Source organism: Protomyctophum parallelum (assembly GCF_964188405.1).
Source record: "Protomyctophum parallelum genome assembly, chromosome: 23".
NCBI lineage: Eukaryota > Metazoa > Chordata > Actinopteri > Myctophiformes > Myctophidae > Protomyctophum > Protomyctophum parallelum.
The window spans coordinates 22,002,260-22,029,354 of NC_139715.1; the positions used below are offsets into that span (position 1 = coordinate 22,002,260).

General features: G+C 46.0%; 1 protein-coding gene across 1 annotated transcript in view; it reads right to left on the bottom strand.

Moving 5' to 3' along the window:
• Positions 1 to 25,595, bottom strand: part of raph1b (Ras association (RalGDS/AF-6) and pleckstrin homology domains 1b) — a 95,686-nt gene extending 70,091 nt beyond the window's left edge. Inside the window, 1 exon segment of the mRNA XM_083758534.1 lies at positions 25,364 to 25,595. The gene's annotated coding sequence lies outside the window, so the exon portion shown is untranslated.
• Positions 25,596 to 27,095: the final 1,500 nt, after the last annotated feature.

Sequence of the window (27,095 nt, forward strand, 5' to 3'; positions counted from 1 at the left end):
GGCAAAATATGACTCCTAACGTCGTTGAAGTGGGACAAAAATGTCCCTGGGACTCATCTAATAAGACCACCCCTGCATCCTGGGACTCATTACATTGAAAACCTATTTACATCACTGCTTTAGTGTGAAAGCAGCACCTTTCACACTAAAGCCACACTTTTGTCCGAGTCAGACAATAACCATAAACGACCACGATACGCCCATATATGGGTATGTATGGAGGTCCGGTTGTTCAGAGCATGGCTGTGAGGCTACTGGTAAACACCCTGCCCCCCCCCCCCCCTCTCTCTCTCTCTCTCTGTGAACAGGTGTGTCCTTGTTCCACCCACTCTTCCCTCATTACACACACACACACACAATCCTGCTTGGCCAGTTCCATTTCCTGTCCTGACAGGAAGTGGGAAGTGTGGTCTGTGGGTCGGTGGGTGTGGGGTCAGTGCACTGTAGCCAGCGGGGGGGGGGGGGGGGGGGGGGGGGGAGGGTGACGATGATGTCACCCAGAAAAAAGAAAGACGGGATTGTTGCAGCAGGGGAGAATCCTGCAGGAAGCAGGGGCGGGGGTGTCTGTGTGTGTGTGTGTGTGTGTGTGTGTGTGTGTGTGTGTGTGTGTGTGTGTGTGTGTGTGTGTGTGTGTGTGTGTGTGTGTGTGTGTGTGAAAAGGAACACACACACGTGCACACACACACACACAAATGCGCACACAGCAGTGCCTGGGAGGCTGCAATTAAATCAAGGCTATAAAAGATACAGGGTCACTGTGTCACTTGTGTCACATTGGCGACACACTGGTCATCACACTATGAGGGGTGTGTGTGTGACTGCGTGTGTGTGTGTGTGTGTGTGTGTATGTGTGTGTGTGTGTGTGTGTGTGTGTGTGTGTGTGTGTGTGTGTGTGTGTGTGTGTGTGTGTGTGTGTGTGTGCACGCGCACGTGTGTGTGTGTGTGTGACTGTGTGCGTGCGCGCGTGTGTGTGACTGTGTGTCACACCCGTCTAAAGTAGTGTGTGTTACTGTACTGACGACCATTTTCCCAGCGTCTGTTTTATGGTTAAAAACAGATTTTTAGAGAGGTTTACAATTAGGAAAAGCTTCAGGTCGGGTATAGGGGTTGGAATTAAGAGTTATACATGATTTATACGTAGTTGCGTGCCTGTGTGTCATGCACCGAGAAATAGCCGATGTACAGTATAAGCTGATATAGATCTGCCATTTCAAGGCTCTGGGCTTACAGTGGAGAGGGACAGGGTCTTAATTAGCCTGGAAACCAGACGAATCTGCAATTTCCCCCCAAACAAATTGCTCTCAGCAGATTTGGTCTCAGTTGTGATTGGATTTCACTCTGGATTTCATTCCAGACTAATATCTACGCAAATAAGATTCCGACAAGACCAGACCACAGCACAGACGCCAGAGAGATGGACCACCTAATGGCCACCAATGTCTGGTGATGAAGAGGATGAGGATGAGGCAGAAACATCTCCGTCTGATTGGATGATGAGGTGAAGGTTAATAAGTGATGTGAACATTCCTGATCCTACTCTACAAGCAGTGCTCAAAGCAGTGCTCGTAAAAATGGAAGCAAATTGAGCCTTACAGGTCTGTAACTCTGGAACCAAATTGGGTTCAATAAGGGTCCATTTGGTACAATTTGTACACTCAAGAGTTACATTATCACTGATGAATTTACAGAGTCGATTGGGGTCCAAGTGGAAAGAAAAGAAAAAAATCACACCTGTGTGAACTGAGTGGTGCAACTCCCCTCTCCCCCTGTCTCTCTCTCTCTCTCTCTGTAATTAGCACTAGGCAACAGTGCAACACTACAGTATCTCTGTCTCTCTGTTTCTGGCACAACAGCGCCACTTTTGCCCCTACTGGTACTCATAGTCACATAGCCACACACATAGTCACATTAACACGGACATTGCTGTTCCTTGGAGTGGTTGCACCACTCAAAAACTAAGAAAAGAAAACGCAATGAGTTCAGCTAATGGCCTAGCGGTTAAGGCGCACATATCACATATAGGCTAGTCTATTGCATCCTGACAGCGAGTTGTGGGTGCGATTCCCGAGCCCGACGGCCTTTGCTGCTTCCCGTCTCTCTCTACCCCATGTCTCCTCCACTGTAGTATCCAAATAAAGGCAAAACTCAGAACTAAAGTATGAATACTGTAAGCTAATGCATATCAAAACTTGAGGTTGTGGGAAAAGGCAAAAAGGTTTTAGAACCTTACATCACACCACCACACGTGATTAACGCTGCGCAACACGACGGGCGGCGGAAGGAACCAATCGACGTGCCGATCTGCCTGAGAGACACGCCCCCGTCCCCAGCCCCTCCTCAACCTCGCAGTGGAGGAAAAGATCCGAAAACACCGGCTCACAACAAATCAGCTGGCCAGGACGTGCTCCTCTAGTAATGTCTGGACACCGGGCAGTGTATTGATCTCAGGAGCACCACAACGTCATCTTAATGCGAGCTTTAGAACAAGATAGTGGTTTGGCGGTGACCCTGAGCGTTGTTGTAAGGTTGTGGGGGGGTGGGGGGGCTTGTTGATCGATTGATGGCTTCAAAGCCAAACCTGGGTAAGGAGGTGCATTAGTATTGATCCCTGCAACGCATTTGTGCACAGAGTGAGATTATGGCTGGCTGCAACGGAGACACTGTTATACCGCAAAGTACATGCCGGTAAATAGGAATGTGCCTTGTAACGCAATGCAGTGATAACTCAACATTAAAAATCTGGTTTTTGTTTGGCCTCACTTATAAGATGTCGGAATTTCTGTCCACTCTTGTGTCTCATTGGTCCGGCAGTGGACAGTTACAGAAGCCTGCCTACCAGTGACATCATCGATGGGGATTCCAATCCAATAGAAACTACATCCCTTCTCTTCCCGGAGATAGCATGTTGCTGTTAGGAAGGTTTCTGAACTGTCCACAGCCCTCCTCTGAGACACAGAGTGAGTAGACATGTTTCTGAACTGTCCACAGCCCTCCTCTGAGACACAGAGTGAGTAGACATGTTTCTGAACTGTCCACAGCCCTCCTCTGAGACACAGAGTGAGTAGACAGGTTTCTGAACTGTCCACAGCACTCCTCTGAGACACAGAGTGAGTATAAATGTTTCTGAACTGTCCACAGCACTCCTCTGAGACACAGAGTGAGTATAAATGTTTCTGAACTGTCCACAGCACTCCTCTGAGACACAGTGAGTATAAATGTTTCTGAACTGTCCACAGCACTCCTCTGAGACAGAGTGAACTACTTTTGGTAAACGTTCCCCCCAGACAAGTAGTTTATTGCTCTTTGCTGCATATCTCCAAAGCCTTGATAGAGTTTTACAAAAATGATACAACAAAACTCTTCCAATCCAGTACCGGCTGAAAACAGGTTTGACACACTGACTCGCTACTCAAAGAGAGGTGCGACGTGACGTCACACACTGAGCGTGACCAATCAGAGCACAGCGCTCAAAACGGAAAAGAGGAAGTATATGCTGGTACTGGGTGAAACAAAACAAATTAACGCCACTGTTTGTGTCCTGTCAGGGAGGAAGTCACTGCTGTGTGTGTGTGTGTGTGTGTGTGTGTGTGTGTGTGTGTGTGTGTGTGTGTGTGTGTGTGTGTGTGTGTGTGTGTGTGTGTGTGTGTGTGTGTGTGTGTGTCGGTTACAATGTACAAAACGCTTCTAAAAACAGATCAGACTTACTAGCGCCATGTAGTAACTAGTAATGGAAAATGGAAGACTAGTAATGGAAGGTTTTTTGAGGGGCAAAGGGTTTTCAGAATAAAATCTCACTCATCTGCCTGGCACTCTAGCGCCTTTATTCTGAAGGATTTTCACCAAATTCACCATTTGGCTGCACCATTTCTGGTGCAGCCAAATGGTGAATTTGGTGAAATGGCACCAGAAATGGTGCAGCCGATTTGCAGCAATCAAAAACATTCATAAAGAATTAACACACCCTTCTCTACTGTACTTTTGGTGAATGTTCCCCCCAGAATATAGGGATGCTGGGGTTCAAGTGGTTAAAATGTCAAGTATGATGTTATTTTCAATCTGTCCTAAATGGAAACTACAATTTTCTCAAGTTTTCCTCGTGACACACTGTATCTCTAGGGGGAGGAAAGGTTTACATATTTAGGGGCGCCCACTGGCCAAGTGGTCCAGGCACATGCCACATATAGGCTCTGGCCTGGCCTGGCTTTGCGTTGCGTGTTCGTGTCTCTCCCCTTCTCTCTCTCTCTCCCTCTTTCCTGTCCATCTTCACTTGATACCATCAATAAAAGGCAGAGAAGCCAAAAACAAATCTTTAAAACAAAAAGAAGATTTACATGTTTAGGCTATGTACCGTAAAATGACATGAATGTAAGGATCTACAAAGTAACAATGTCATTTAGGGGTGCTGTGGATGAAAACATTATTTACAGCCAGGGGTGTAAATAAAATAATACCTCTGCTATACAGAATACAACAACTCACTAACACGACGCTATATGAGGGGCAACTTCACCGATGTCTCTCACACACACACACACACACACACACACACACACACACACACACACACACACACACACACACACACACACAGGTCTGGTTGTGATTACAAGAAGCTGAACGCTGCTCCTTGGTGTGATTCTCCACGCTCCGTGCCATGGGGAGCGGAGCCACACATGGAGGGAATTATGGAATAATGCAGTGTCAGGAATGTTCCCACGATGACCAGTGGAGGTCCCCTTGGACGCCTGCCCATGGGCTTTAGGGGCAATGAAACGCACGCACACGCGCACGCACACACACAGTTTCTTTCACAGTAGCATATCAGTTTGTATACACACAGACACACAACCACACGCACACGCCTTTCCCACAATAATTAAGGAAGGTTTTTCAGAGCAGCGGATATGACAGAACAGCTCTCTTGTGTTGTTTACAGATCACAGAAGTTCTCCTGGTTTCAGGCGACCTAGCTCCGTCTAAACCGGAGGTTCTCAAACTCTTTGGGGTGCTCAGGTCACTCCTGCATCATCCACCACGGGCACGGCACCCATTAATACTACGCTAGGTGAATATGTGAAACGTTCCCTCGAAGACAGTGGTTCCTAAAGTGGGGTCCGGGGACCCGCCAGGGGTCCTTGAAGGAGTTCCAGGGGGTCCCCCAGCTAAATGATAGTTTGGAACCAAATGGACCCTTATGGTTCTGTAACTCTGAGTGTACAAATGGAACCCTCAGAGTTAAATTAACATTGATTTTACGATATAAATTGGAGTCTCAGAGATAGAAATGCCAGATTACCACGTGAAAAGGCGTCTAGTGCCCCCGAGGCCACTCAGATTACGACGTTTTTTATTAATATGTTTAGATTAATTCGGTCCACAGCTCTGTATAGAGTAGTGAGCATAAACTTCAACTACAATACCCAGAAATCCTGTGTCACATCACGTGACACACGTGCACGTTTCCTATTGGAAACTGACGCCCATGTGACTCCGTGGAAGTAAGGAAGGAAGGAAGAAGAATGTCAGTCAGTCAGAAAAACAGTGCCGCCAGTTTTGCGTCGCAGCAAAAAAAAAATATATATTTGAGTGAGATTAAGTGAGTAGCGAGTAGTAGTAATGATCCATCCGTGCAGAGAAGTCCACATAACCAGCTCTGACAGCGTAGATAAAAGCACTTCCCAGAAAACGGTTCCAAAATGTGATGGAACAGATCCTCTGGTTCCTCCACTTCTTCCGGATCCCAAACCTTATGTGTCCCTCAAGCTGGCCGACTCTGAACCCTCCATGGACCCTCACCCAAACACCCTACCCTATGTGTCCCTCAAGCTTGCCGACTCTGAACCCTCCATGGACCCTCACCCAAACACCCTACCCTATGTGTCCCTCAAGCTTGCCGACTCTGAACCCTCCATGGACCCTCACCCAAACACCCTACCCTATGTGTCCCTCAAGCTTGCCGACTCTGAACCCTCCATGGACCCTCACCCAAACACCCTCGCACCCCCATCTGCCCACAGCGGGGGGTGTGTGTGGGGGGGGGGGGGGGACACTGCAGTGCCAGACGGACATGGCGGTCTCTGCTGACTGGCCCGGCCTGCGTAGCACATGGAGGTCTGACCAATCACTGACTGGCCTGCGTAGCACGTGGAGGTCTGACCAATCACTGACTGGCCTGCGTGGCACGTGGAGGTCTGTCTAACCAATCAGGAGTATAGTCACTGGAGAGATGAGGTCACTGGAGCACGCACACATTACAGAGAGAGAGAGAGAGAGAGAGAGAGAGAGAGAGAGAGAGAGAGAGAGAGAGAGAGAGAGAGAGAGAGAGAGAGAGAGAGAGATTACTACTACAGCCCAACGCAGCACCAGGGACCCCCCGTTAGCCATGGCAGCGCTGCCAGGGTATTAGTCAATGAGATCTGGCAAGAGAGATTGCCTGTCTACTCTACTACTGCTGCTGCCATGCATGCACATACTGTGCACTACACTCACACACACACACACACACACACACACACACACAGACACAGACACAGTGCCCTGCCGGCATGATTATGACATTTTACGTGAATTGCGTGAATAGCTTTATTCATTTTTAATGTATATATTCACTTTGAGATTGGATTATCTCAAATAATTGCGATTAGGGCGATTATGTAATACGTGTGGCAGGCACACACGCACGCACGCATGCAGTCACGCACGCCATGTAGACACACATTTTTTTTGCAGCTCTTTACAGGTCAATGGTGCCGTTTCTAGCTCAGACTGTGTCCTACATGGCAGCCAGTTGATTTGAAACAGGAGAGGCCGGCCAGCATGCAGACAGCCTATATAGACCATGTGAAGCAGCGCAGCGCGGCAAGACTTACCGACTGACTGACTATGGAGAAGTGCGAAAACCGCAGCGAGATGTTGCGATAAAACAATGTTCGCCAGTGGAATACAACGACCCTAAAGGACGACTATCCTTTAAAAACACAAACGTATGTTTTCTCATGCCAATAAAGCTCCTTTGAATTGACTGGCTTCTTCCACAGATGTCGGCGGAGAGGAGGAAAACGGGCCGAGGATGACCTCAATGTTTCCGAGCCGTCATTCTCTGGGGTGACGTTGCGGTGGGCTCACGCAGCGCTGCTTGTTGTACCCCCCCTCCTCCTGTTCTCCTCATGAACCCCGTGAACCCGTTGCATGCACACTCTTTCCGGTTCTCGCCCAATTCCAATCCTCCGCTGAGCTTGTAGGTCTGCTATTTTCAATGCATAGAGGTTCAAAGTGCCCTTTTTTTGGCTTGTTTTCATAGACCATGGTTGCTCTTATTCCTCTCGTAAACTCTGGCACCACTGCACACATCAGTCCACAACAGTGTTCCCTCTGCCCCGCCCTGGCCCTTCCCACCACACACACACACACACACACACACACACACACACACACACACACACACACACACACACACACACACACACACACACACACACACACACACACACACACACACACACACACACACACACACACACACACACCAACATTATGACTGCTAAAACGAACAGATATGTGTATCAGTGTCTGTAACGCGACCGTCACTTTGGTGGGCTTGTTTTGCTCTGTGCACGCACGCACGCACGCATGCACACACACACACGTGCACAAACCAATAAAACCTCATGGATGTTGGGCGGTGGTGACCTCTCCCTCCACACTGTGGTTTCATCCAGTTGTGGAAAAAGTACTCAAAATGTTTTACTTAAGTAAAAGTATTGATCAATTCTGCAATACAGAAATGCTCCCGTTAGAAGTAGAAGTCCAGAATTTTAAATGTACTTGAGTAAAATAACCAAAAGTAAAAGTACGGAGTCATTATGCAGAGTTTTCAAATGTATAAAAATCGTTTGAAAATATCAGATCAGATCTACAAGCTCACAAGTGCGACGCATTGTGATCTTGTAGCTATTTTCAAATGGCAGAATATGTTTTGTAATAATAATCAGAATCTACAAAGTAACTAGTAGTAAGTACAGTTTTCAAGTAAATGTAAGTAAACGTAAAAGTACCACATTTTGAAGGCATTGGAAATTGGGAATACTAAAGTAAAGCACACAAAAAAAATACCTCAAAAATACAGTACTTGAGTAAATGTACTTTCCACCACTGGTGGTTTCTTCCACCAGGCGAAACCTCTCGTTCGTTCGCTGGCTTTTTTAACTTTCTCATCGTGTTTTTTTCCTTCTCTTCTCTCTCGTCGCCGCATGCCGCTGCTTCCAGAGGGAGCCGGGCGCTCACCCCGCCCAGCTGTGTCCTCCCCAACCAGATGACTTTGAACTGGGTGAATTGGGGGGTGGGGGCAAAAAAGCTAAATAAAATCCCACGGCTGAAAATGGCTTGTATGACCAAGTCCTACTGTGACTGTGAATGGAGCCTGCCCCCCCCACACCCACACCCACACACACCCACACACTACTAGTGCTGTTTCCTAAATAATTAATTAACACATTATGTGACATTATGATGTTTTAGTAGTAATATACTTGTTCCTGCTGTTCCACACACTGCCAGTGCCGACCAGCACTGAGAAAACCACGGCTTGTATACAAAAGCATGAAATATCCGTGACTCTTTTAAGACTTTATGGAAGATGCTTCTGAAGTTGAACTTAAATCGAGGTGAAGACACACCTACAGGATTGACTGTCGGCCCTATAAAAGCCAACATGGTTTACAGGAATAAATATCAGACCCTACCCTAACCCTAACAATATATATATTTTTTAATTTTCTATTTCTATTTCATTTTTCGAAGGAACAACAATGTTGTAATGCTGGATTTTTTCCCCTTCTGTTCGTGTTACAAATGTGTCTGTGACGCATCGAGAGCCTGTAGATAGGCTGTTTTCACTGTGCAACGTGCTTCCAGGCGTCTATGGGATCCAAATGGTTGCAATCAGTGGTGGAGGCGACTGAGAACTTTAATATGGAGTACGTCGGGGAGAGATGTATGCCGCACTGTATTTTTGAGTGGTGAAACCACTCCTATAGACAGCTATGTGTGACCCTGGCTGGCTGGCTGGCTGGCTGGCTGTGTCCATGGCTGGCTGGCTGTGTCCATGGCTGGCTGGCTGTGTCCGAGCACGAAAATAGCGTTTGGTTGGTTTTCACCACCAAGTGTCACTGTTGCACAGCCTAACATACAGACACATATTAACTGTATATATGATGATTTCGGGTGTGACAGTACAGTACAGTACAGTACAGTAGAGGGACCACCTGGGGGACCCCCGCACTGTAACTCTGTCATTTCTGGACAGTTTTGGAGGCGGGGTGGCTCGCCGGAAGCGGGGCCGGCGCCCTGGGCACGCGTTCCTGTGGGCCTGGGAACTTCCGGGGACCCCAACACCCCAACGACTGACATAGAAACATAGCTTTTTCAGAAAACTGTCAGGATGTAGAAGACATTGGAATCTGATCTCAGGTCAGAATGGGACAACTGCACACAAGGCCTCTCCCTGATGTGTATCACTAGCCCTGCTGTAGAGTCCAGAGAACCAGCGTGTGTTTACAGAGCGGAGGAGGAGTGCACTTTGATTGGTGTTCCGTGTATAGGCGACAGGGCTTACATGCAGTGTTATACCGTCCCTTATGGGACCACAGTTCAAGGGCCTGACAACTGACTAAATCAAGTCCAGATTCCTCAGATCCTCTGAAGTCTGGAATCAATTTTCCACACATTTTGGCCGGTATCCCGTTCGCACAGTAAAAAAAAAGATAATAAAAAATACCACCAGAGTGTTCTTTTTAACTCTGAGGGTGTACAAGATGTACCCGTATAGAGCGTCGCAGTCCCGCCCCCTTTTCAGAACGACGAGTGGCCCAGGAAATGATTCTCCATTCATTTTCCCCATGGGCTTTTCAAAAAGTATTTGTTTAAAGACGGTTAGGCCGCGGACAAAGCCAACTCGGATCGTGACAAATCATGACAATAATTACAATGTTTTGGGCCGATCAAATAATTAGTAAGAAGAAAAACAAAACAAATAAGTGTTGTATCCTGCCTTTATTTTCTTCTTTCAAATCATTTGATCGGCACAAAATATCGTGTTTGTTGTCATGATTTGTCACGATCCGAGTTGGCTTTGTCCGCGGCGTGACCGTCTTTATGTAAATACTTTTTGAAAAGCCTATGGAGAAAATGAATGGAGAATCATTTCCTGGGCCACTCGTCGTTCTGAACGGGGGGCGGGACTGCGACGCACTATAGGGGTTATACCATGGTACAACCCTCTCAAGAGTTACAAATGGAGAACATTATTTAACTGTGTGCTGCATGGGGTCTATAAGTCAAGACTTCAAAGTCTTCTCAGAGCGAGGACTAGAGATGCAGCAATACCGATTCCAATACTCACGACCTGTGTATTGATCGATTCATTGAAAATGTTATACACATTTCAAAACGGAGGCACAAGTCAAGTCACCCTATAGGCACAAAATGAGTTAATCAGTCGATATCAGTCGATACAGAGTATAGTACCGATCCGATATGGTGTGTAATAAAAAATAAAATCTAGGACAGTGGGGTCCAGGGACCCTCGGGGAACAGACGAGTGTGTAACTCTGAGAGTTCAGGGGGTCCTTGAAATTAAAACATTTAAGAAGCACTGGCGTGTGTTCTGTGTTGTGACGTTACACAGACCTCCATGGAGACCCAGAAGGGCCTCACGCACTGCTGTTTTCAGAGAGAAACAAGCAACCGGGTCTATGAAAACAAGCCCAGAAGAAGCGACTATAGGCTACATACACAAGCCCCTTTAAACCTAGTATACATTGGCTATTTGAAAAATAGCCGATACAAGCTCACACAAGCATGTGAGCTTTTCAAAAAGAATCTTGAAGAAAATGTGAGAAAAGAGTAGAATCCTTTTGAAACATTTAACAACGCTCATCTTGTACCTATGGGGAGGGGGGGAGGGTGTCCCTGGCATAAAACATTTTCGGATGGGAGGTCTGCAGACAAATACATATATTCAATTGGGATTCCTTGACACGAAAATATTTGAGAAGAACCACTGGGTTTAAACAACATTTACACAGCAAGCCCCAAATAAGCAACTACACTATAGAAATGAGACCAAGCAGCAAGCAAGCAAGGGGAGAAAAAAAAACCAGTGGCTGATAATAAGCATACGTGGCAACACTGGCTCTCACATGTTGTTTGCGGGAACCCCACTGTATACTGGTGGGATAAAAGACGGGATCCTTGGCGGATTTGGGAGGAATGTTGACCCCGAGGTCAGCGAGCGGAAAACAGCACTACACACAAACCGCGGGGTCGTCCGAGCGGGACGGTCCACATGTGGGGGCAGGACGTACGGTCAGCACACAGCGGAGGAGGCATTTCACAGTGGGCTGCGGAGAGGAGAAACACTGCAGTCTATTTGAGACCCGCACACTGTTAGCTTAGCTTTAGTGTGAAAAATGCACAGCTCCGTCTTAAGTTAAATTAACACTGCACGCTTGGACCTGTGTGTGTTTGTTTGTTTCAATTAAAGTCACTTTTTCAGAAAACTCTTAGGATTTAGAACAGTATAGTTCTCAAAAATAGCAGATCTACAAGCTTATACACCTGGAATCTGGAAAACGTTTATTCACACAAATCTTCTCTTCTGGTTGGCCCTGGCACAAAACTTTGTTCAGATCAGATGGGGGTTCGCGGCCACGGAGAACACACACACCTGCTAAGATTCCATGGCGCAGCAGCAGATCTGGGATGCGAGGGGGAGAGTAGAGTGAAAAGAAAGTGGTCTTTTTGGGGGAGGTCACACACAAGCTGGGGTCATTTAGGGTCAGATGTCGCTCAGGAGAAGAACCAGAGATCATATGTTGGACCGCAGTACAGTACACCAGGCCTAGTATAGTTGTTTAAAACCATACAGTAATAAAAGGATAGAGACTGAACCGGAGCGTTAGCCAACTTAGCCCCCCCACCCGCTATTCATTTCAGTGGAAGTTGCTCAGTGGCGTTTTAAGCACCCGGAAGAACCTTCTACTTCCGCATTTGACCACCACATTTTGGCGGAAGTGCAACCGAGCGCTCAATGTCAAAGCCCAGCTGCACAGGGTTTTCCCGGTCATGAATCCACGCAGTTCACGCTCTAACCACTAGGGCCGAGTGCTTCAACGCTGGAAAGCCTCCCTGGGTGCTAGGTTAAAACTAACTAACCATCGGTCATCTTTCTATTGTAAAGAAGTAATAGGCTATATATTATGTATGTGTAAGTATACTGGCATATGTTCTGTTGTGCAAATCAACTAAATAAATAAATAGTTGTAGAGAGCTTTCCTCCTCCACGCTTTAAAGAAAAGTGTTTTTTTTTATATCTGTTGTTGGCAGGAGCCATTTGGAACGCCCTGACGTAAGCATTGGGTGGGCTTAATCCAATCAGGGATGCAAAATGGAGCGACTGAAAGCAATCTGTAAAGTAGCAAGTAAATTCTTCCCCATCCCTCTTCTGGAAGGCCCATTTATCCCCCCCAGTCAATAATGCATATTTTCCAAGCTGCTGTGTGTGTGGCAGACAGCACATACACGTCAGTGTTGCCATGTCTGCTCATGCCCATTTGAAAACAGTTTGTGCCAGAGAGAAGGGACCCTCGTACCAGAGTTGTGCTGTTGTTAAAATGCTCCCAAAGTGAACGTGACGCAACGGGATGCGCTGTGAGCTTGTAGATCAGCTATTTTCAAACACCCGATGCATGATACAGGTTTGAACTAAAGTGCTTAATGTGTTTGTCGCTTCTGATCTAGTTGCTCATTTCTCTCTCAGAAACCCATTTTGGGTCGGGAACCCCTTTTGGTGTTAGCATTATGCTATGCTTTAGCTATTGAAAAATAGCAGATCTACAAGCTCATAGCGCGCCACCGAGTGGCGCGCTACAAGCTTGTAGGTCTGCTATTTTTGAAAATTTGAAGAACGAAGAACGACTGACATAGACACACAGCTTTTTCAGAAAGCTGTCAGGATGTAGAAGACATTTGTAGAATCTGATCTCAGGTCAGAATGGGTTAACATTTCCTCTGAGTTAGCGCCTCGCTAGCCTCCGCACTGAGACATGTGTTCCCAGTAGGAAGCACTCGACAACAAAGAGCCATTATATACTGTCTGTCTGTCTGTCTGTCTGTCTGTCTGTCCATCAAACAGGACCCATCACTGTCAACAGAAGGCCTTTTCCGGCTCTTTGCGGGACTGTGTTCCCTACGACTCCCGCAAGGCACGGTGCAGTCACAATAGAAGACACAGACACAGCAGATCATAAATCAATCTCTCCGCCATTAGCCCCGTAGTCGCCTTGCTCCTGCACTTCTTATCAGTTCATAAGGACAGTTGGAAACACAGTTATTATAGTTGTCTTTTTGAGTGGTGCAACCCCTCCTACAACCAGCAATGTCGTGCCTACCTATGTGGCTATGTGGCCCTGAGCACGAGTATATGACTTATTAGTACCAGTAGGGGGCGCAGTAGTTTTAGTTTTTCAGGTTATATATAATGAGGAAAGCGTTGATTTATTAGAAGCTGAAAAAGATAGCGTCCGAGTCAAGAATGCATGACACACACTAAAGTCACAAAGTCCTGCATGCAATTCTGTTTAGTTTCCGTTTATTTTAGTTTCAGTTTACGCAATTATATAATTTAGCCTTCGTAGTAAACGAGCAATAACCACGGTGGTTATTGTGGAGCTGCGGTCAGTGTCGACCCCCCCCCTCTGGGCATGACGGTTCCTCCATTACACGGACGGTTGGCCCTCAGATGCAGGGATCGGTTTCAGGCGGGGGGGGGGGGGTTATACAGGTGTTGTGGATGAGGTGCTGCTTGCTTTGACAATCACACGATGCCCACAGAGAGACGGTCCGGACGATAACGGAACCACATGTATAGGATCAAATGCTTTTTGAACCTCGGCTCGTCGGGGTCCTCTCCTCTCGGATTTCTACAGCGTCAGTGTGCCGGTGAAATCCCCTCTCGGATGAAAGGCAAACAATGGCAACTTAACCGCTCTCTTAATGGACTGTCTTATGTGACTTTAAGCCCACGTTTAAACCCACGTGTGTGTGTGTGTGTGTGTGTGTGTGTGTGTGTGTGTTAGCACCTCTCACGCCCGTCACGGTATTTAAAGTCTCTGTCCACATGTCCCATGGTGTGGTTTCAGTCTGTCCACATCAATCGTAAATCAGGGGGAAAAGAAAATCCGTTCAATAATACACTTCGTCTCTGTCGGGTGGAAACCACATTATGTCCAAAACTGTTACTTTTCAGGATTCAAATTCAAACGTGGCGAAAGCAGCAGATCTACAAGCTCAGAAGGAAAACGTGACACACTTTGCACCGTGTTCCGCGGCCACGTATTCGAGCTTGTGGATCTGCTACTTTTGATGCTTTGGTGTGACGCTGCAGTGCAGTATGATCAAGCAGGGCGTTCATTTACAAAGAAACACAAAACGTACGATGAGAGGATTTTATCATGATTATTAGTGAGGACCTATTATATGAAGATAGGTTGAAAAGTGGTGAAGTGGTCCTTTAACTGGCCAGTCAGGATTTGAACCCGCTCCAACTGTCTAGCGCTGTAAAGTCATTCACCGACTCTTTGCCCTCATTTAGGATCCCACATCCATAAAATTATGCAAATACGTTTGATCCTCCAGAATTCTGGGTAATCCACGAGCACACACACCAAAACAAGAGCATGCACGCCAAAACAAGAAGCCATGGACTTCCTTGTTGACATGACACATGGTGTCAGGTGGTATCGGGTTACCGGTGGGGATGGGGGGGGGGGGGGGGGCTTGTTTTGTCCCTGCATACTTCCTCTGCAGTTTATTTTAGTGGAGCTCTTATTTGGCTTTCAGTCGGGCCTCATCTGCGTCGTGTGCCCACCCTGAGATCAGATTCATACGAGGTTTCCACTGGACACACACTGGTCTGATTAACCCATTCTGACCTGAGATCAGATTCTAAAAATGTCAGTTGTTCTTCGATTTTTCAAAAATAGCAGACCTACAAGCTCGTAGCGCGCCACTCGGTGGCGCGCTATGAGCTTGTAGATCTGCTATTTTTCAATAGCTAAAGCATAACATGATGCCAACACCAAAATGGGTTCCCGTTCAGAATGGGTTAAAAACCAAGCTCAACACGCTTGGAGATCTGCTGGTAAGATCTGCTATTTCCGCTGTTATGTCCTTGACTGAAGTAGGGAGCTTCTCGCATCAGGCCGTGTCATTCTAACACATTCAAAACGGCGAGGCTCATCTGCAGGTCGGCATCCACCTTATTCCCTGCCTATATCCCCAGAATCCCCCTTTTTCCCGTTAAATGGTCAGTAATGCCACCACCAGTGATTGGACCTCGTCGTAGCGTGTGATTGGTGTGTACCTAAACGCACAAACCCAGAAAAACTACAGGGCTGCTGCTGCTCGTATTTTCTTTTTTAATATATATTTTTTATCCCACGATTTTGTAACCCATTTTTCACCCCTGTGTCAATCATCTAATGTGATCCTGGGCTCTACACACCCTCCACCAACCTAGTCCCCATATATGGGGGACAAGGGGAGAGCAACGGACTTAACTCATGCTTCCTTCATGCCAAGTGTCCAAGTTGCTCCTTTACACCTAACAGGGGGGAGTTTCCCTGGTTGGACATAGCACGTGGAAGGAACACGTTATTCCAACGTTATTCCTTTCCCCTCCATCAGGCGCCCCGGCTGGCCAGGGGGAGGCAGTTTAGAGACCAGAATCCTGGTCTCGTATTTCTTTGTCCATGTTTGCCTTTGATCAAGCTACTTTTCATTTTTCTTTCTCTTCTGCATTATAGACCTAACTGTATAATGTGTCATTTGTTTTCCTTTTGTTTCATGCATCCTAATGGATAATTATTCCTGTTTAAATCCTATTAAATGTGCGTACATGCACGTACTGTAAGATGAACATAAAGAAAATCTTGAATCTTGGATAAACTACAATCACCGCAATGGCATGGTTTGGTTTGTTGCATTTTTGATGCAAGCATTGTCCATGCGGGCTGGTGGGGTAAAGTAGACCCTTTAAGCAGTTACCATTACTTTCAGAGTGTGCCTCTGAGCTGCGCGCAGTCAAGGTCACGGAGTGACAGAGAGATTTCTATATATTGTCTGGGCAGAGAGTGACACGTCAGAATTCTCCAGGTCAGACAACCTCTCTGGCCTGCGCTTCGCGGGGCCCCCAAATCTGTGGACTGATATGATCGAATCCGAATTCGTGATGTAACAGGTCGTATTTGCTTTCATATATGTCGTTGCTGTTCATATGTATATCACATGACCATTCAACTTTGGGATAATTGTGGGCAATCAATAAATGCCAGATCTTGTGAATCCATAATTTTAAGTGTACAGCCTGTTTATTGGACTATTAGATAACCCTCTCACAGGATGGCGCATCAGGGCCGAGTGGAGTGAGTGCACACAGTGACAAAACAGCCAGCTGCCACAAATCAGTAAGTCAGTGATAAACACCTGGATAAGGCAAGCCGCACACGCGCGCGCACACACACACACACACACACACACACACACACACACACACACACACACACACACACACACACACACACACACACACACACACACACACACACACACACACACACACACACACACACACACACACACACACACACACACACACACACACACGAAACGGAGAAGGTCCAGAGGGGATCAAAACAGACTGAGGCAACGCCACACCAGGTGTGAACGAACACACACACACATGAGACAAGGACGCAAACACAGGTCACAGAGACAAAAACACAACAACGCAGCGTTAATACCTGGAAAACAACGACAACCACAGGGGATGATACGGGTGATTTTGACTTGGTCTCACGTGCCGAAAGTAGCCAGTCTACAAGCTCGCAAGGCAGGCTCGTACAGATCGGCTATTTTGGGTGTGCGACCTACTAACTCTGGGAGAATGAAACACAGAAGAGACAGTTGTAGGTCACTCAGCACTCACTGCTCTTTGGTCTAGAATAGATGGTTGCACGCGCTCTCTCTGTGTGTGTGTGTGTGTGTGTGTGTGTGTAAGATGTCGCTTGAGTGCACCTGACAAGCGAGGTGCCCTTGTTCTGCCTGACCCAAACAGGCTACAACACACACACACACACACACACACACACACCCCAGGTGTTTGAGTGTGGGCGGGGCACTGGGGCATGGATAGATTCTGGACCGGGACAACGAGGACCCTTGACCACCCATCTAGTGGCGTGGGGGGGCCGGGGGCCCTAAAAGGTGATTGGCTGAGGGACCTGTCACCTCCATGAGTGTTTATGTCAGTTCCCTCCCTAGGGTGGGTAACTTGAGGGACAACTGCTGTGTCCACCATCAAAATCACGGAAACCGACGCACAGCCACACCTTATGAACGACCGTTATCTGGGCCTCGGAACAATCATGTTCAGAGGCATGTCCTCGTGAAAAGGCCAACAGGGAGGGGACTAGGCACTCCCGGCCCGACGGAGGGCTTCAGGCAGACGGCCTGGCGTCCAGACATTTGTACTCTTTGTTTTCAAATGGCAGCAGCAGCTGTTCCACCGAAAGGTCAGCAAAATGTTAGCGGAACAAGGACCTATAGAGAGAGAGAGGCAGGCACCACGTGTCTGTGTGGCGAGGGTTAAAAACGTGTGCGCGCGTGCACAAACACACACACACACACACACACACACACACACACACACACACACACACACACACACACACACACACACACACACACACACACACAGACACAGACACAGAGGTGTGGCTGTCACGATCGTGACATTTTAGCAGACGATTAATTGACATACTTAACGAATTCATTGCGTTTTGGGCATTGAACATATAAATAAGAATGACATTTCCGTTTGCCCTTTTTGCTTCATACTTTGTAAACCAAAGCCTTCAGCAGTGCAGATAACTTAAATATACAAAGAAATAACTGACAATGAACAGTACCAATTTACCAACATAACGTAGGCCTACTGTATATTCAACAAATCAATATTCAATCAAACAGGTCGTTTCGAGGATATAATCTGATTGGTTGAAACGGCTTCTAGCCGTGGATCAATCCAGCATCATTCACCACCTAATCAAAACAAATAATTCAGCTGCTCTGTTTTCCCAGAGCGCTAGCAAACTCGGTGGCTAGGCTAGCTAGATTCTTGGGACATTTGTGGTCGTAGTGACTACATCTGTCATTAAAAAAATATTTTTTTTCAGCGATTTTCTTAGTTTTAAGGGCAACTGTTGTAGAATTGCAATATTGCAATTGAGGGTGTGGTTTAACGTGATTATTGCCACTTCAGTGATGCTCTCGTGTAATATTGCTTAATTTAATACTTTAAAAAAGTATTATCTTTCAACGCATTTATACAGACACGATCCTGACGATTATGTAAAGATAACTGCGATTATCTCACATAATTGCGATCAGGTGGTTATGCAATAATTGTGGACTAGGAGGACTACACCCAGGTGGAATAACGCACGCAAGACAATAATTCAGACAACAGTATGAGTGATTTTACTCGAGTAAAGGAGTCAAAACTTACATGAACCTGTCAACGCAATGGAAACCCAGTCTGGCTCCTTGAACATGTTTTTATACCTGGCCACAGCTACAACTATAGGAAACAAACATGTCACATGAGTGTCTGTTGATTGTTTAGCTCAGATAACAACCTGAAGAAACAGTCACTATACTGTCTTAGAACAGTATAGGAAGTAAAATAGATAATAATAATACAAAACAAATCATGTGAATCCTCACTAAGGATGAGCAGTCCCACAGAGCAGCACAACTTTAACGCATGTTCGCCAACCTTAATCCGCTCGCCAACCTTAACGCATGTTCGCCAACCTTAACGCATGTTCGCCAACCTTAACGCATGTTCGCCAACCTTAATCCACTCGCCAACCTTAACGCATGTTCGCCAACCTTAACGCATGTTCGCCAACCTTAATCCGCTCGCCAACCTTAACGCATGTTCGCCAACCTTAACGCATGTTCGCCAACCTTAATCCGCTCGCCAACCTTAACGCATGTTCGCCAACCTTAATCTGGTCGTTTTCCTCATGTCGGACCAATGACTGGACGGAAAAGCCTACGGGCCCCCGTTATTCCTTTAGGCAGAATCACAGAATACAGCTAATGGAGAAGAGTTATACTTCCATAATAAGGGATAGTATTAAACGTTTACTTCTCAGAATTCCTCGACACCTATCGGGTGACTCAGAGGAGTGGTGGTGGTCCCCTCCCACCCACCGCCAGCGAGCCTATCAGGTGACACAGAGGAGCGGTGGTCCCCTCCCACCCACCGCCAGCGGCCCTATCAGGTGACTCAGCACGGTGCCCTCTGGCAGGCGGCCCTATGATGGTGTGTTAAGTTAAAGGGCCGCGTTTGAAGTGCCATCCTTCCCACCTCGCCTCGCCGGGCGGTAACTCAACCTGGGTAAGCTACACCACACAGGCCCCTGGATGGATGCTTTGTGTGGGGAGTGGGTTGTCTTGTGGGTGGGGGGGGGGGGGGGGGCATGCGGTCACACTTTATAGCTTTGGAACTCACGCGACTCACTGACTTGACTGCAGGTTTAACCCATTTAGATATCTTCAAAAACAGTTTTCGGGAAAAATGATACCTCTGTACCTTTAGCAAACTGTTAATTGAAAGTTCAATCAATAAAAAAGGGCATACATCGGTCATTACAGACAGACCTCTCAAACATCAAGAATAGTCTTCAGCATTCTCTCTCTCTCTCTCTCTCTCTCTCTCCAGGGATCACTCCTGAAGCCTGGAATGTCTTTGACAACTGCTCTTCTCATCTAATCCCTTCTCGGATCATCTCAAATAAATAAAGCGCACCTGAAACAGATGACAGCCAGGTGGGAGGGAGGAGAAGAAGAAGAGGCTCTTTTTTTATCTTGTCCACAGCAACAAAAAATAAATAAATAAAGAACAAGGAGACATTAATGAGAAAACCATGTACTGTCTGTTGTTGCTGCAGCCCGTAGTGTACAGTCTCATGCTGCTGTACCTGTGCTCATAAATACATGTAGTGTACTGGAGCAGAGAAGACGGCTATGTTGTGTGATTTGAGCCACGAGGCAACAGAGGATGCTTCACCCTCCAGGGAGCATGAATGAGCTCAGCAGGTTTCATGGCAATCCACCCCATTCTATTTTGAGATATCACGGGTGAAAAGTGGCCTTTTTTTTGTTTTGGCTCAACCCGCAAAGAGGCCGATTCTACCAAATGTCTTTCTAAATCCTAACAGTTTTCTTGGAAACCTATATGTTGCTATACTGTTGTTGCTGTCGGGCAGAAAAATCTTATCTCCAATTTCTCCATATTTTAATATTTTTCCCCGTAAATTGACAACCTACTTGATCACACTACAGCGCCACACAAAAGCATCAAACGTAGCAGATCCTCAAGCTCGAAGTGCGGCACAAAGCGACACGCTTCGTCTTGTCATTCTGCTACTTTTGCTGCTTTTGAATTTGAATACTAAAAAGTAACAGTTTGAGGTTATAGACGATATAGTAGCTCAAATCTAAAACGCCACCGATGCCTTCCCCGTTAGTTATTGGTGACACTAGAGGAATCCCACCCAGCCAGTAGTTTCTAAGATAATATCTTGTTCGGGAGTAAAATGGCGGACCGACCGGCTGCCCAAGAATGCCATCCAGCCATCCAGATAGTGGAGCTAATACATCAACAGACTGCGAGTGGGAGTTCCATTGTTAGTGCTGCTGCCGTTTCATCTGAGACATGATTTCTCAGACATGTACACTGTTCACTTAAGCTGAATTTATACTTATATATTTATACTACTGCAGTAGGACGACAACGAGGTGCTCCGATGGCTTGTAAATCAGCTATTTTTGGCGAGTGATACCACAGATGCACTGTAGACGAATACAAAGAACGTTCGTCACCAAATCGTGTTCCCCCCGGGTCAAATCCGGCAACCACAGAATGGTCGCCACCAGGTATTTCTAAAAGTAAAACTATATGCCTAAACCTAACCTTAATCCTAAAAGTAACCTCAGTAAAACTAGGCCTAAACCTAACCTTTAATCCTAAAAGTAAGTAGTAACCACAGTACAACTATAATGCCTAAACCTAATTGTATTCCTAAACTTACCGTGGTATTGTCTATACTATTACTGTTACTACTGTACTGTTGACTTCCGTGTTATCTCGCCTTCCTTCTTTGGCTCTCCATTTTTCCAAAATGTTCTGTGGAAGCACAGAGAAAACCTGCGTGTTTGCGCGGTTCGGGGGATCGATCCTACTGGATATATAAACCTTCTGTGACTACTAATGCATTTATTAACTCCGGGCCTGTAATGAGTTAAGTGAGCTTTAAATAACGTGTCTTTTATCACCAGGACATATCTTCCGTGCTGTTGTAACTAACTGCATTACAACAATAGGCCTGCTTTGAACCATGCCGTTCATTTGGCAAACCAACCACAAGTTCCAGAATAGATCCATTCATCGCAGCTACTCATCACAACTCTAACCACACGAGCAAATATAAATATTGAAACCCCTGCATTCTCCACAAGCCAGTTGAATAATTAACTTCTTAAGAAGTGCATTCAGCCCTTGCGCACAAAGCCGCAGGAAAGCCGAGCTAGAGTTTACTTTTAAAGTGAAGGAAGGGAAAAAGATAATAAACAATACATCATCGCTACCACAATGTCCTAGGGTCTTCGCTCATTTTTCATGGTCTCCGCTATGCGTTTTCTTTCTGGTCCAGACAATGGATGCAACACGACTCCTGATTCCTGCTCCGTCTGCGTCTTTTCCCTCGCAAAACACAATCCAATAGGCTTTAAGGCATGTGCCTGCCTGGGGGTGCCGGCCAAAAGGGCTAGTGGTTATTTTCAAAGCCATTAACTGCACTGTATAAGCCAGTGAGTCACATTGTTAGGGCTGTCTGTGACTCCGCTGTCGTCCAGTGGTGGAAAGTAAAGTACATTCACTCAAGTACTGTACAATGTCGAGGTGTTTGTACTACTTCCTTTGAGCATTACCATTTTCCATTTACTTTTGTTTGTACATGCACCAATACATCTCGGAACCAAATATTGTACTTTTACTAAGTTCACTACAATCATTTCTAAACTTTACTAGTTACTGTACTTTGTAGATTTTGATTATTATTACAACATACATTAACCAATTTGAAAAAAGCCGATCTACAAGCTTGCTATTTTCAAAAGATTTTTATACATTTGAAAACTTGAAATGGGACAGTGAGTACTTTTACTTTCGCTACTTTAAGTACATATATTGATGGCATTACTTTTGTACTTTTACTCAAGCCCATTTTGAATACAGGACGTCTATACTTTGTAACAGAGTATTTGGAGTATTGATACTTTTACTAAAAACGTTGAGTACTTTTCTCCACCACAGAACCAGAATAGCGTGCTGCCGCCCGCCACCGCTGCTTTGTGGATGCAGATCAGGCCCGGCCCGCTCGGAGGAAACGGACAGACGGTCCATTATGGAGCCGACAGAAAGGAACGGCTGACTTATTTTCACAGCTTCTGTGCTTCGTTTCATTATGCTTGTGTCACGACAACTGCGTCTGTCCTCCTCACGTTAAACAAAACAAATCTGGATTTTCCAGCCACTTGAAAACACCCTATACACTACACCAAAGGTTCCCCAAACTGGGAGTCGGGACAACCCCAGGGGGGTCCACAAATTATTTTGCAGGGGGTTCCCCAGAGGATTAGCTTAATGTGCAACATTGTTTTCTCACTCAACAGTGAACAAAGTGTGTTCAGGGTATCTGCACAATTTAAGAACATAAATATAAGGATATATAAAAACAAATACAGTCCTTTAGTTTGCCCAGCGGTGAGTTGACTTGACTGACCGGCTACAACACACACTCTCTCACACACACGCACACATGCATGCATGCACGCACGCACGCATGCACGCAGAGAGTTGTTTACTTTAGCTATGGGTCCCATATGGCAGCCAGACAGACAGTGGCATGGCTGTCCTAAGTCCTATCGCCCTGTACAAATGACCCTTGCTCCCTACGGTCAAGTAAAGAGCCATTATCTTTACAGTGTTAGCGTCTGGAACCAAGCGGAACCTCCCAGTGCTGAAGGATTTCTAGTTCTACCTCCAGAGTGTGTGTGTGTGTGTGTGTGTGTGTGTGTGTCCTCAGATGATTAAGAGTAAACAAACCCTTAACCCAACATACAGTATAACAAGTGTACTGTATATACAGGGTATCTGCACATTTTCTAAAGTGACCTTTTCAATACGGACCAGATTGGCCAAATATGACGTAAAACTGAGGCAAACATTGTGAAAATAGCCGATCTGCAAGCGTGTAGTTCGGCTATTTTCACAATATTTATCTGTGGAACCGAGTTAAACTAAATGTCATGCCTCAACTCGGAACTCCTATAATTCCAAGTGCTTGTCAGGGTGGGGTGTCCCCAGTTCAAATATGATTGTTTTGGAGGGTCCCCAGTTCAAATCTGATTATTGTGTGCGTGCTTGCGTGCATGCGTGCGTGCGTGCGCGTGTGACAGTAGCTTGTTGCAGGGCAGCCATTAAATGGATTATGGATTACATAGGATAACTGTCATTTAAGCTCGTTCAAGGCGTCCACATGCTGCGGCTTTAGCAGCGCTAGTAGTATTAGTAGCAGCAGTACATATCAACACTGTCTGTCTATAAACACATCAACACTAGAGGCGAGGCCCGCGGTACAAGCAGAAAGGGCCCTTTGTCGGTCAGAAGAGGGGCACACATCCACATTGGTGACAGCAGGGACCCCCGCCAGTACATCATTTCTATAGAACTGTGTTGCAGATTAAACTTCTTCATAGACTCCATACCATGGATCTTCATATAGCCTCGTTTGACAGCGCCGTCATCAGTGTATATATGTCGGATTCACGTTAACGTGCAATATCAGCATCGATACTATTAATAAACTTTACCCTTCACCTCTTTGCCGAAAATAGCCCATCTAGAAGCTCACAAAGCCTTGCAGCACTTCAGCTAAAGTTCAGCTCAGAATAGCGATGCTAGGGTTCAAGTTGTTAATGTAAAAAACATCTCTGCTATGCCTACAAAGATATAACAGAAGACCCCCTGATGTAACTCTGAGGACCTCCTAGGGGTCCCGGACCCTCTGTTGAAGACCCCTGTCACATTGACATAGATGATGAGGGGAGTGTAACAAATGCAAGCTAAATGGTTTTGATTGCTTTCATACTACACTCCCGTTAAATTATCAATGAGGATTTTTTGACCGAGTAAGCCTCGCCCCTTTTAATTAAATGCCACCTCCTCGGTGCATCATGACAATGGATTTATGGAGGGTTGTTTAATAGCAGGACATGATGATCATAAATATATACATACATTCAGGATGCTAATATAAAAACGGCAGCAGCAGTGATAAAACAGGGTGGGGACTATACTGGAGCAACCAGCCATGAATGATCCTACACGCTTCTGTTCTGTGTCTGATGCAGAGAAAGAGAGAGAGAGAGGGGGGACACAAGATAAAAATGAAGGCCCCCCATGCATGACACACAGAGTCACAGACCCCCCCACCCCCCAAAAAATGCATTCAGCCAACATAGCTAGAAAACAACCATCACCATCACCATTCATGTTGACTCTCTCACTTCTCCCAGACAGACAGACGCACCCTTTCTTTCTCCCAAGGAAAGCACAGTCCGATGGCCGCACTCTCTCTCTCTCTCCCTCTCTCTGACTGACACACACACACACACACACACACACACACACACACACACAAACCCCCCCCCCCCCCCCCCATTCAAGCAGCTGCTTGCCAACCCGTTACAATGTTTCCAAACAGTCGCTTGCAGCAGAGGACCGTATGTTTACGTTCTGTTACACACACACACACACACACACACACACACACACACACACACACACACACACACACACACACACACACACACACACACAGTATCTATTTTTCACTACAAGCCTCTCTCTCTCTCTCTTTATGTCTCTCTCTCTCTCTCAGTCTCTCTCCTTTCTCTCCACGGGAGGATAGGATGGGCTCTCTGATTGCCACGGCATTAACAAGCATTTATCACACTATTAAAGGCCATGCCTTTCTCATTGTAGTTTTCCTAAAAGAAACACATGCCGCATCCATTTGCACATCAGCCCCAACGAGCACAGCAACACATCAGGCCAACGGGAGATGGGTTATTAAAAAATAAATAGGGAAAAATGATCTAATCCACTTACCAAGCCAAACGGGAATCCGATAGGAGGGAGGTCTGTTGTGTTCCCACCGGGAGACAGAGAGAGGAAGATCCAGAGAAATATACCAATAAAAGCACGGATGATGATGATGATGACAAGAAAATAATAGCACCAATATATACAGCCTTCTTAGATGTACAGGATGAGGTTGTTGTGTGTTGTTGTGTTCATGTTTGTTAGGCAGGAGGAGAACACCACACTACACTACACATCCATTCTTCTGTTCTCTCTCCGCTGGAAGGCAAGGCACGTTGCTGCTGGGGAGGCGTTGCCAGGTTGTGGGGCGTTGCGAGAGAAACAAGCGACCAGGTCTGTAGGAAAGTACTGGGAAAGAAAGTTTTGTTGACTGAGACTAATTAATATGTAATGTAGTCGACTACGACTAGACTATACGACTATACCATTTCAGGACTAAAACTAAATGGTGTGTTCAAAAGACTAAGACTAAATCAGAATTTGCTGTCAAACTTAAGACTGCTAGGAAAGGCCTAGTCCAAGATAATAGATTATCTTAAATACTAAATATAGCTGCAAGCAGCGATAAGAAGGGGTCAAGCCATAAAAGAAAAAGCTATACGCACGAATGACTCATATAGCTATAGAAACACAATGAATGCATTTTAGGCCTAACAAGATCATGTTATATAGAGAGGAGTGACATCATACACCCCACAAATCAACCATGGGAAAGCAGGGATTGAACCCGGGCCTCCCACTCGCCAGACCAACGCACAACCTGTCATGCCAATAGGGCTTGGCTACAGTCTGGTGTAGTCGGCAGGACGTGGAGTGTGATATCCTCGCGTGAGGGACATGGGGGACATTGTTGTACTTCGCCCAGCATATATGGGACTTTTTTGTCATTAGTCATGTTTTCAAAATCTCTGTGCAGGTGATTGTAATCTGTGGGAAGTCTGTGTCTCTATTGTCTTGGTACAGTAGAGTCTACTGAATGAAGTGGAAACATGATGTCCTTAACCATCTGTCTACTGAGTAGACAGATGGTTAAGGACATTTTGTGTGCAGTGGGTCTGCCTATAACAGCCTTTCTTGATTGCAAGACTGTGCTCATTGAGTCTGTACCAATTACGATTTTTCAATGTTTTGAGTCAGCAGTGGCTCAGGGGTATAGAGTGAACAGCTTATAAAGGCGCTATAAATGCACCATTTATATCGTCGGTCACGGTGCTCAGGTATTCTGCCACAGTGTATTCTATGTCCAGTGCCAGATAGAATTCTAGTTTACTCTGCTTTTGTGTTGCTTCTTCCCAATGTGTCAGGTAGCTTTCCTTTTGCTGTTTCATAATTTGGCTTAGTTCAATGGGTTTTCTATCTGGTGGCTCTGTGTTTGTGCAAAGAGTTCCGGGGCCGGCTGGCCTAGGGGGCATCTCTCTAGAGTTTTGTTGTGTGTGAGACTGTGAGTGCCTTGTTATGGACGATTCAGGCTGGAACCCAGGCTAATGGAGTGCATCTGGGTCACTTTCCTTTAGGTGGTTGTAGAATTGAATATTTAAGTGCTCTCCTTTGTATTTAGATTATGAGTGGGTATCATCCTAATTCTGCTCTGCATGCATTATTTGGTGTTTTCAGCTGGATCTGGAGAATGGATTTGCAGAATTATGTGTGTAGGGTTTCGGTTTGGTGTTTTTCCCATTTTTCGAGGTCTTGGTTTGCTAATGATCCCCAGATCTCACAACCATAGAAAGAAAGTGGT